The 12,068-nt window shown below is 39.6% G+C and overlaps 1 protein-coding gene across 6 annotated transcripts in view; it reads left to right on the top strand.

The window, feature by feature from the left end:
• RAB27A (RAB27A, member RAS oncogene family) overlaps window positions 1-12,068 on the top strand; it is a 38,130-nt gene that overhangs the window by 12,454 nt on the left and 13,608 nt on the right. Inside the window, exon 1 of one of the 6 annotated variants that reach the window (XM_072870769.1) lies at window positions 1,821-1,940. The exons of 4 other annotated variants lie outside the window; for them this stretch is intronic. The gene's annotated coding sequence lies outside the window, so the exon portion shown is untranslated. Of the gene's footprint in view, window positions 1-1,820; window positions 1,941-12,068 lie in introns of those variants that run through there. One more of the 6 variants, XM_072870770.1, reaches the window with a different exon arrangement.

Here is a 12,068-nt window from a genome sequence, read left to right as displayed (position 1 = left end):
AGATTTCTAGACAGACAGTTTGTGTTCAGCATGTGTAGCCATACCCCAGGGCTGTTTGCAACATGACAAGAGAGTTGTTGCTTTGTCTGTCAACACTTCTTATCCTGTTCCTCCTTCTGCACTCTGGAGCAGTTACCAGAAATTCTCGGGTGTTTGTGGTCTGAATATTTCTTCACAGTAAGCAAATGTGCTGGTATCGATCAGGGAAGCAGATAAAGATTAAAAATGTTCACATTGCTGAAAATTGAGCACAAACTTTTTTATTGCATGTGGGAGCAAAAAAGGAACTTCTGTATTATTCTGAAACTGGTGAAATTTGTAGAATACTGGAATGAGCCAAGAATGGGTAGAGTTTTAAAAATTATAACCTGTAACAAAATGTCAAAGAAATGGATTTTAGTTAAATCTGGAAAAATGCTAAGGCAGGGCATGAAAAAGTATTCCACCACAGATAGTTGTTTGCCAGCTCTGCGTAACAGAACTTGGATGTTCACTGGGGAAAGGGCAATAAAAATTGCCTTGATTTGCAGGAAAGGAGGCGAGATAGTTGAGACAAGTGAATTAAGGAGCTTGTGGCGTTGTTTTCATTACTGATAGATGAATGCATTAAGGATACATTAAATGTTGTAGCAGGCTTGTCTGCAGCACTTCTTAAATTATAAGACTGGAGAGTAGTCTTAGAAACCTTATTTCTTACTCCTCTGCTATTGAAACACCATGAGGAAAGAAACCGAGACAAGAAAGGGTTGTGCAAGGTGACCCGTCTTCTGTAAAAGCTCACATCTGCTAAATCATACATGGTGAGTGCAAAACTCGCTTTGTCCATACCTTTCAGTCCTCTACTGTTAGCATGTGTAATGTCAAGAGCGTTTGTGAGAGGGGACGAGGCCTGGTGGTGATTGCAGGTGGCTGCGTAGTGCCTCTCATCCCTTGGAGCCAGCGCAGGGACCTCTGTCCAGCAAGTGCCTTGGTGCAGACACCAGTGCCGTAACATGGCCAGACATGTGAATCTTGCTTTTTGGGTGTCTGTGTTAACAGGCCCTGATGAATGAACTTGTTGTTGAGGAAGAGTTGGTTTACATGTTAAATCAGAAACTTTATTTCCTTGAAATCATCTAGATGTGTAAAATGTCTGCGTATGTCTCTTAGGATTGAGGGAGGGGCTTGCAGATTTAGCTGCAGTGGTTCAGAAGGTTTCTGGCAACATCTTAACTCTGGTCTTTTGTTGTAGCTTGTTGCTATCCGAGGTGGTTCAGCAGAAGGGGCTGGACGTGGATGCCCACAAAGCCCTGGGTACTGCTGCCACTGCCCACCTGAATCCTTCCAGCTCTTTCTGACGTGGTCTCACTCGGGTGTCTTCATCAGTTTTGTTATCAGTAACTTTTTTCTGCCATCTGTAAAGGCATAAAATAAAACCAGGCTCAAAACTGAAATTCTCCATTAGGTTTTGCGAGCGTTTGGTGCTTGCTGTGTTTCATTATAGCAGGCTACTGTGTTTGCTGTATTTTATTCTATTTTTTTGTAATGAAACATACTGCAACTTCCTCTCCCTGTGACAAGAAGGGGGAGTAGTTTAAGCAAAGGCTCAATGTTTGTTACGTGGTTTAGGGAGATCTAGTTAACTAACATTGCTTAGTTTTAAAGGAGGCAAAGAGATCACTTGATCGGTCAGCAAGACCACATGACAAGCAGCTGAATGTAATTAGGTGGGTAGGGTGGTTGTGTGGGGCTGGCAGCTTTGCATGTCAGTGCGAATTGGAGCTATTATTCTGGACTACACTATTTTGTTTTTATTTTTTTTCTCTGCTGATACTACCTGTAGATGAGAAACGGCTCTTTTTGCATGACTATGGTATTCAACAGATCTGAACTGTGTCAGGAAACTCATCACTGAAATACCCTTGGAAAACTACAGATCTATTTGCAGCTGTTAAGCATAGGTACGTAAACACTTTCTGTTTTTTATTTGTTTTCATAAGATTTATTACATTGTTTTCCTTGAGCTGACAGTTGTTGTATGCCAACTGTTTCTCTGTTAAGAACTTTGAAACAATGTTGCTGTACTTTTGACAAACTGCCTGAAATATTTTGATTTTGAGAGACAGTTCAGCATTGCTGCATCCTCATGTTCTAGAGGGAAAAGTAATCTTAAAACTGGGAAGTATACTGGCTTATGTAAAACATAGGCCTTGGGTTGAAATGACAAAACCGCAGCTCTTTGGTGTGCCTTTGGTCATCGCTTTTCGCAAAGAAATCGGTCAGATTTAAAGACAAACCTGGGTAAGTTTATCAATAAGATTAAAATAAATGACTGCAGTGACCAGTGTCTGGATTCAGTAACCATAAGATGCCCTTTCTAGTCCCAAGTCATCAGCCTACATTTCCTTCTGTGTTAAGTCAAACTTGGTCTACAGTTAGAAGGTGGAATTAGACCTTTGATAGTAAAGCGTACTGCGCAAATAATGTTTCATAATGCAGAACAAAGTAACTCAGTATTTTTAAATGTTGTACTGCTTGAACTTTTTGCCCCTCTATTTATTCCTGTGCTCTCATTAACTTGTAAAGATAAGTTATACTTAATAAAACAGTCCTTTAGAATGGTGTTTTTTTAACCGGGTTGCACACCAACAGGTTTGTCCTCGCGTATACTAAATGTAATGATGATAAAAGGAATAAAAATGGTGTGTTGCACAGTCTGTTATTTTTAATTAGCAAAAGAAATTGGACTGCAAGGAACCATGAGAGCTCATCTAGTTCACATTCCTTGTTCAATCATATAGTAATGGTTTCAATCTTAAAATTAATTATGGTAAAGGCAATATGGGGGTGGGATGTTATTACTGTGTTTTGTATCGTCTCTGGAAGAAACTCAAAATGTACAAGCCCATCTGACTAGGTCATTCCTTACCACCCCAAGCATGAATTTGTAATCAGGCATCCTTTCTAGCCCATGTGTTTGCCAGTGTTTTTCTAATCATGGACCAAAACTCCAGTTTTTGTAGACTGTAAGTAACCAAGGAGGAAGAGTTCAGAGAACAGAAAACAGTATTCTCCTCCACTTCTGAGGGAAGGTCACAAGGCTTTCCCAGGGTTTTAACTGATGTCTAGCATAGAGTATTTTAAGATGACTTTCTAGTCCTGATCATCACCCCTTGACTTGTGTTTATGAGAAAGAAGTGACAAATTCATAAATGTAGTTAAATAAAGATGTTTTCTTGCTGTTTCCTTATAGACATCCTCAGTGTATGAAAAAGCTTATATAAAATAACTGGGAGGAAGGATTTTTGTAAACATTGATGCTTGACTTAGTGTTTTGTGCTGTGCTGGATGGATTGGTTGTCATAGTTGCTTCGTTGTAATTTACTGTTAGAGAATGCTTTTCAATTTGCATTACATGTGCATTTTGAATGTGTGTTACAGAAACAATTTCTAGCACATTTTAGGGTAGTGATTTCTAATAGCCTAAGTTATTTGAGGATTAAATTTTGATAATGTTGCGATTCTGTTGTATAGAGTAAAACAATATTCTAGCATGTGGTGCTGCCCCCCTCCCCTTTCCCTCCCCATGCTCCCAGTGGGTTTTGGTATATTTGCTCTTTTCCAGCATGTCTTTCGTTTACAACACTATCTTAAACAAAACACCCTTAGTAATTAAGCCTGGTAAAGACAAACTAGGAATCTAATTCAGCTGGAATTCTTTAATCATGTCACTAAGAATGGCATCAAAGAGAGATTGTGGGGTTTTTTTGCCTTTAAAAAAAATTGGAAAAAGAAGACCAACAAAAATCTGAAACTATACAAAATTTAAAGAATGAACTCAAAAAATCTTAAAAGCAGTTAATGGAAAAAGACCTGGAACATATCGTAGTGGAATGAGGGAAATAAGCTCTAGTCAAAGGGAAGTAGCAATAACTTTTTAAGGAGGAAAAGTTAAGAGTAACTTTACTTTGGTCTTAAATGTTTGGCTTCATAACTAGGAAATAATATAGCTCCTGCTTCTGAATTTTGTTTAAACATTGTGTCATAGGGATAAAGTTTCTTTACAGAAATTCAGTTTTGATGCATTATGGTGCAACTGTTGGTGTCAACAGAAGCAGAACTGGGATCTTGGTGAGGTGAGAATTCTCTGGGAGTGAGTGGGTTGATGTATGTTAGCATAGCTCCACTATAGGCACTGCAGCTGTACTGATTAGTGCTAATGGATATTTTCTTTTTTCACATACTGAATTTGTTTTTACTGTAATCTCATTATTGGGTTTTTATTTCCTTCTATAGGGAATCATATGCACTGGTTTAAAATCAAACCAAACACTGCAAGCCAAAGTCAGTCTTTTAACAGAAGATGAAACAGCAGTGCCTACTTTAATGAGTCTTTTCATATAGAAACTCTTGCAGACAAGTACCATTGCATACTCCCAGTTTCTTGTGACTTGTGCACAGAAGTCTGTAGCTGAATAGATTCTTTAGTATCTACTTAACCTTTATATCCCATTTTTCTTTTCAGAGGTTTGATGCCTTTCTCAGTCATAATGTAGAATGTAAAAAAATTGCAAATCATTATATGAAGTTGGTCTGTCAGTTTGCATGATATTTTCAGATTCTTCATAAGCATGCAAAGTTTTATACTTAGTGTTAAGTCAAGAAAGCAGTCTGAATCCACTGTGGTATAAAAACTATATATACGTTTTCCTGATGCAGTTTTCTACAGGGACCTTGCAGTGCTTGGATCAATTAGACCAGTCTGACTGGCAATTTATTTCCTTAGGATAACTTTCTATATTTTGTCTGGAACTTGGGTTATAGAGATGGTTGTTCTGTAAGCTCGCTGCTGCTAAGCCATTTCTTAGCTATAGCTGAAACATTCCAAATAATAATTTTAATGGAAGACTTCTGGGGGAAGAGGTAGGAAATTGCCTGTTATTGTAGATCGGTTAAAGTGAAACTTGAGGACACTGTATATCTGCATGAAATGTTAAGAAAGAATTCTGCAGGAAGGCATCTACAGCATGAAAAGCTGGCAACAGCTACCAGGTTTCAGCGAGGAGTGTTACTCTACAGCCATCTGGGGGCCCTCCCTCAGTCTGGGAATAACTAAAATGAATAGTGTGGGCAAACTGTGGCATTAGGCTTGTGATTCTTTTTGCTTTCCTTGCAGGGCTCATGCATACCTCCATGGTAAGAATTAGTGTAAGAAATTCTAGTTTGCTGTGCCATTTATCTGAGCAGTCTTTGCAGTATGTCAAGATTTAACTATAATTCATGCTGTAATATGGGATTCTGATCAGAGTAGCAAGATAAATAGTGTTGGCAACTCAGGTTGAAAAACAGCAGGCTTTTTGCATGGAAGGTTTGTGTTATGCAGTTCAGCCCACTTAATGGGTGCTTCTTTTGAATTATCCCTTCCCTGAGTCTCTAGAAAAGAAGCTGTGCTAGGATATGAATTGAAGCAAACATTTTGCCAAAGCACTGTCTGAATATTTTGGCAGATTGCAGAGCCTCAATAGAAAGCTTGGACAGTGTTAATACATGCTGCAGTTCTGGAGCTGTTCAAATGAAAAGATTCAGTGACTTGTTGAAAGTATGGGCTTATTTTTCAATTCTTGCAAAATAAACCCCAACCCTCTAGTTTTAGCTTTGCTTTGTTAGAAGAGTTTAAGAGTCATACTTTTGAGCCACAGGCGTGCTCCAAAATGACTGTCTTGCTGTCACAGATTGAGATTTCTGCTTTGCTGTTGCACGTTAGTAACTTCCTGAAGAGAACAGGTTGTGGCCTATTGAATACAGCCTGGCCCTATCTCAGGCAGAAGTGGTGTAATGTAAAAGATTATGTAATGGACAAGTTAAATTATGCCCATAGTATTCTCAGCAAGTTATTTCTAACCTTTTCATAGCATTTATGAAACACATGCATCGCATATGCTTACTATTTCCAGACAAGTTTACTAAAAAATCCTGCCCAGTACTAGCTGAAAGTATGTCTCAGGCTGTAGCTGTTACAGACTCTGAAATCAAAGGCTCAGTCACTTTCTGAGACCTCTTGAGAGCAGATTATTCACGACTGACCCATCTCTCCATTTCTTTGAAGTGTCATGCTGCCAGCCTGCAGCGCTGTGACTGTCTCCACATTGCAGTGGTTGCCAGCATGATCTGGAGTACACCCAGTGAGCTTGGCACCTGCAAGGATGCTTCTGTCAAGATTTTATGATTTTTTAAAAGTTTGGGAGAGGTGAATGCTAGCTGTGAGCCTCAGTTTTATCAATCTAGATACATCCTTCCATCTCCATCCATGTGCACCACTTCCCTGCTTAGCATGTCTGACTATCCCTTGTATTTCAAGTCCAATCACATTGGATTTGGGATTAAGGAGTAGAAGGAATAACGTTTTCTAGTTACTAGACAGGGTTTTTCTCAACTGACGGTTTCCCTTGTTTTCCCACAGATAACTATAAATTTATTTTGCCCTTTTTGATAGATCCATTTAAGAAACCTTTCTGATTAAATATTTCCACAAATAACTTCTTATTCCTATTGTCATGCCCGATATTCATAGATCATAGAGATTTTCCAGCTCATTAGAAATGGATATTGATTAGTCGTTCAGTCAATAACTTCGATAACCAGTAAGTTTTCTGAGGAATAGGATGTTTTTGCTGGTGGCTGGAAACGTGATCCGATACATCAGTCCTGCTCCAAAAGGCTACCATGCCTTGTGGTTAGCTGTTTTCATTTGGCAGGTGTGGACAAACTAACTTCTGATGGACTTAAAAATCTTCGGCTATTTCCATGTCATCTAAGTAATGAGAAAACTGTTAAGTTCCTGAGGAATAAGTAGCCAGAACAAAATGTAGGAACTGCTATATACTGTGTCCCCCTGTTATTTATTGTTGAACTAAATCAAGTAACTTGCACCAAAAATAAGGACACATCACAATATTATAGAACAGCAATAATGCTAAAGAATTGTAGCAGCTGCAAAAAAGAGTAACTTTTGTTGCATCTTCCAATCAAAACCCCAAGTTAGCAAGGAACAGAGTTTACCTCCTATGAAAAACAAAAGAAGCAGGTATTTCCCAATCCAAAGGATGAAAAAGTGCATTAAATTCTGCACTGAAATTCTTTCCTGCCTCACCCCTTTGTATGCTTGAGCACATCATGTTAGATGAATGATGCAGTTTTATTTTATAGTCCCATTTGTATCATATTTGTGTGGGTTTCACTTTTATCTAACAGTGACTAGGAGGTATCTTCAGGTTGTCTGTTGCCTGACCTTCTCCATAGACTTTTAATTGACCTAATCATGATAACTTATTTTTGCCAGATTATTTCCCTCTAATGCAGCATGTATCTTGTATCCTTCATGAGCCTGGTGGTGTGACCTTTTGGAGAAGCATTATCTGTATTCCAGGTTATCTGTCCTGCAAAACAAGGTGGAAGGCAGCTGAGAACTTTCCTGCCCTGGAGGAGAAAAATATATATATTTTTAAAGAAGCTGCAAATATTTTCCTCTGGCTATTTACAGTATGTGCTTTAATGGGCTTAAACAAAGAACCTGGCCTGACTAATGTGTATTGCAGCCTACTGAATCACCCACACAGGGAGAGCATAAAATGTAATACTTTCTTTAGCATGAGTACATGCACATGCTTTCCCTGAGATGTCACTTCATTCATATTCTAACTGCACATATGAAATTGCTTCCTTTTTCAGTTTTTAGATTTTTTTATCTTTCCTTATTCCTTTTATTCTGCTTTTTCATGTGTCTGCTTATTCTAGCTCTGCTGGAGATTTTTGTTATCCCCAGGAAAACCCAACCACTTCTTTAAGAAGTGCTCAATTCTTATGATCCTTTGTGATTCTTATTATCTTCTCCTTTATCTTTCAGTCACTATTTCTGAGGGCAGAAATAGAAGTGTACTCTTTTTCCTTGCCCTTCTGGAGTTGGAAGTGTTGCTGAATGGGTGGGTAGACAAACTTCTGGATATTTCCCTCCTTCTGTGAATACAACCAGCTTCGTGGGTGAAATCCTGGTGGCTCCTGTGTTGATTGAAAGAGTTAGAAACTGTGTAAATCTATGTAAGACTGTCCTTCATAATTCCTTGATACTGTCAAGAGCAGGTACAGTGTAGTGATGTGTTACAAATGTTAAGGTTGGGCTGCGAGTAAGCTATGAGCTGGGTCCCAAAGCGGTCAGCATTGCCACATCAAGGAAGGATGCTGGGCATCACTCTGAATTTCCTGTTTATAAGTTAGTGAAAAAGCATGGCATGTTAACTTGTAAGACATTGTGGCATAATGTATTTATTAGAGGAACAGCTGAATGGTTGAGGAAGAAGTAGTATGGAGCAGTTTAAAAAAAAAAAAAAATCTTTGCTTTATTTTTCCCAGTCTACTCTGGAGTTTATTCACATGGTACACGCGTTTGCTTCACTGCTAGAACTCGAAAGCAAATTCTGATGAGAGTTCAAAGAGGTAACTTGGGAGGCAAAAGCTCTCTTTCCCAGGAGAGGGACAGGTCCTCTCAGGGAGTTCAACTGTTTTCATCAGATACCATTGCAAATCTTTATTTATCTACAGTATTTTTTTTACCATGAAGCATGAAAATGTTAGAAACTGATGAGGGAAAAGAGATGGTGCTGTGCTTTTTGCAGAGAAGTTGAAAGCGCACAGAGATCCTTCTGTATGGGTGATGTTGGAGTACCACCTGCAATATTCCTGGCTTTATTTTCCATTTTTTTTACAGTTCCATGCTGCCTTTCATTCCTTTGTGTAACTGAGCCATTCTTTGAAATTCAGCCTCCCTTTCATTAGTTTGGTTATGCTGAAATGCAGATGTAGTTGCAAAACTAACTGTTGTTTCCTTTTCTGGCTTCTCCATTCCCAGTATCCCCTGGCTGTCTGGAAACGAAATCCAGAATCTACTATTTCCTTGCATGGCCTGTTGTGCAAGGTTCTCACCACATCTGCAGACCTGTTGCTTCGCTTAGCCCTTTTGTGCCCCCCTTTCTGGCTAGGATCATGATTTTACGCCTGGCATCTCCCATTATAACTCATTCTCAGAGTGCTTTGTGTGCCTGTCAATTCTTGCTCCGCAAAATTCTGCGGTTCCAGCAATGCTGACAGCTGACAAAGCGTTGTAGAGCATCTTCAGCTGAGATAGAAGTGACAGCATTTGGAAGCTAAAGGCTTGCAGCCTATTTGTTTGCAGGTATTTTTTCAGACTCCTATTCTATCCTGAGCACCCTTAAAATGACTTAGATCCTTCCAAGAAAGAGACAATCCTTAGACATTGATCCTGCAATTCCTTAGAATTCCTCTGTAGTTGAAACTGAAAAGGTTATAACAGTGAAATGGCAAGTAAAGCAATTGAGAGTAACCAAAAGAGAAATGCTCAGAGCAACTGAATCTCTTCCTCTCATTTGTGAGAGGAGGGGATATTTTCCTTCTTGTTATTTATGATACAGAAAAGTCCTGGAAGTTGCAGAAAGTGCCATTTTGGCCAAAATTAAAGCAAGCCAGGTAATATATTTTCCTAAGAATAAAATAGTGCAGCTCAGAATATTTCAGTGAAGTGCTTATTTATGAACTCTCTTCCCCCAGCATATCAGTTACTTGAGTTTATAAAAAACTGTTGTCATAATTTGTTTATATTACATTTGTACATATCTGGCAGCTTTTAGCCAAAGGCACTTCTAATAAAGTGTTGACTAAGTAGGAACATTGTTTAACTCTCTGTCCCTTGTTTCGACAGAGCTGGCAAGTACCTGATGGTGACCAGTTTTGCAAGCATTAAGGTGCTGCTGAAGCCTTAGAGCAGGGTGAGGCTGTTTGCTATGCTTCACCCACGCTAGGCAAGAATGTGGTTATTGCTTTGCTGTAGTGTGATGGGAGTGCTGGTACAACAGGATTAGTGAACATATTCCTTTGAGGTCCAGATCACTTTCTCAGCGCTTCTGCTCTAACAGATCAGGTGATGTATAAAACAGCTATTGAAGTTGTTTAAGTCTGTGTAGTGCCTGGGTGAGCAGCTTTTTTAGTATGAATTTACTTGCACTTGCAGAATGATCAAACTTGTACAAATGCATTATTACCATGTACTTGCGTTTACACATTGTCCATCGAGAGACCTGCAGTATTTTCCTTTTCTGTCTGTGTGGGATTTGGACTCCTCTTCCCCCAATGCCCATGTCAACTCTTTAATCATAAGCATGCAGCCTCAACTGCTTTTTAAGAATAAAGCCATATTTGGGGAAACCTTCATTTGCAAAGCATTTTTGAACTCTAAATAGCATTGACTTTTTCATGGTATATTTACAAATATGGCTTGATTATATATGAATACAGTGGAACCTTCTTAAGCAGACTCCAACTTTTTTGCCTATTGCACACTGCTCTTGCTGTGATAGATGCCAAGGGATGTAACCCTTTGCTGTGTTCCCTCCATCCATTGAGGGCTGGATCTCCGTTGCAGGGGGACTGTGCAGACTTCACTGCAGTTTGGCTCCTACCTCTAGGACACGGCCTAGTGAACGTCCCACTATTCCAGTAGGGTCTGGTTCTCCTGAGCAAAGAAGGCAAGGCCAAGACACAACTCATCTGTCTTTGTAAGATCTACCTGAAAGCTGAGTGACACTTGCAGAAGGTGGACACTATTAAAAGTTAACTGTAACTCTTGAGCATCTGCTGTCCATCCCCAAAAGCATAATGTGATTAAATCCTTTGGTATTTTAAAATATGAATTCCTTATTGGTCTAATATCTGTGTTTTGGCAAATTTGAATTAGTTGGTCTCTTTATAGTTGTGTGGTATATCCTACCATGTTAGTCACTGGCTTTATGGCTGGCTGCACTGCAGATTGGGGATGCTGGGGTGATGTCTGAGTTTGTGTACAGAGAGTCATTTCACTTGGTATGAGGGGGAAGAGTGGGTTGAGTCAAAAAAATGGTTTTATTTAAGTAGTTTCCTACAGAATAGTGGTTTTTTTGCTCTTGGGAGGGCTGGCTAGGTGGTGTAGTGTGGGGAGGACCTCCCCACTCCCAAAAAGCTTCCCCTGTTAAATATGTATTGCTTCTCTGTGAAATGGGGTGGTGGTGCAGGTGTTGGTCTGAAGTCATGTCAGATGTAATACCTTATGTTTCAGTCTTTGCCGAAGAATGATTTTTCTCTTCTTCGGTAAAGATGGCTTTCACCGTGGTACCCATGGGGCAGTGTGGTGTCCTCGAGTCTATACAAGAGAGAAAGAACAAAAACAGCAGTTTGCATTAGAGACTGCTGTATCCTCCTCGCACCTGAGAGAGAAGGATGTAAAGCTATGAACAGAACTGAACAGCTGTGATCCATATACTCCATCATTAATATATTTTTGTATGAAAACACTTGTTAGGAACAATATATTAAGGTGTGTGGGTGATTTAGCAGGTACTTTACATCTGCTCCTGGGTAGGTCATGCACAAATCTCTTCTGAAATGCTGTTTCCTCTAGGAATAAATGGGACATGTGAACTGTGTAATTGCTTCCCAGCCATGCTGTCAGGCAGCATCCTCCTTAGATATGAGGCACACCTCTCTGTCTCTGAGCACCATCAACATGAATGCAAACAGGTGACACGTAAGCCTCTTGGCTGTGTGCTAAAGAGGTGGTGCTAGAAAAATACTCCTACTCGAAGTACTATCTCCAGTGTGCCCTAACTATTCCTTTAGCAGAGTTTGGGGTAAGTGGTATACTTTACTTTAAATTGATGTGCTTGAGGACTGTCTGATTGAGAGCATGCTCAGATTTCCTGAATTTTACACGCCGTGTGTGTACACATTTTTATTTGCAGCTCGATGCTTTTTTTAAAATTTTTTTGGCTTGTGTTTTCATTTATTCATCTCTTTGTGCTTTCTTCCTTCTCCCCTCCATCAGCTCTGTGGCAGCACAGGAGTTGCATGTTTTGTGCAAGGCCAGGTTGTTCAGAAAGCATATTCCCCGTCCCCATACTGCACAGGGGAAATCCTGCATGCCAAGACAATTTTCTTAATTTGTTCAGGAACACCACCACCATAGTCTTGAATGTCTTATCACACAATAG

The sequence above is a fragment of the Ciconia boyciana genome, chromosome 8 (assembly GCF_034638445.1).
Source record: "Ciconia boyciana chromosome 8, ASM3463844v1, whole genome shotgun sequence".
Classification (NCBI taxonomy): Eukaryota; Metazoa; Chordata; class Aves; order Ciconiiformes; family Ciconiidae; genus Ciconia; species Ciconia boyciana.
Note: the sequence above shows the minus strand (reverse complement) of the source record. Positions and strands in the feature narration are given on the sequence as shown.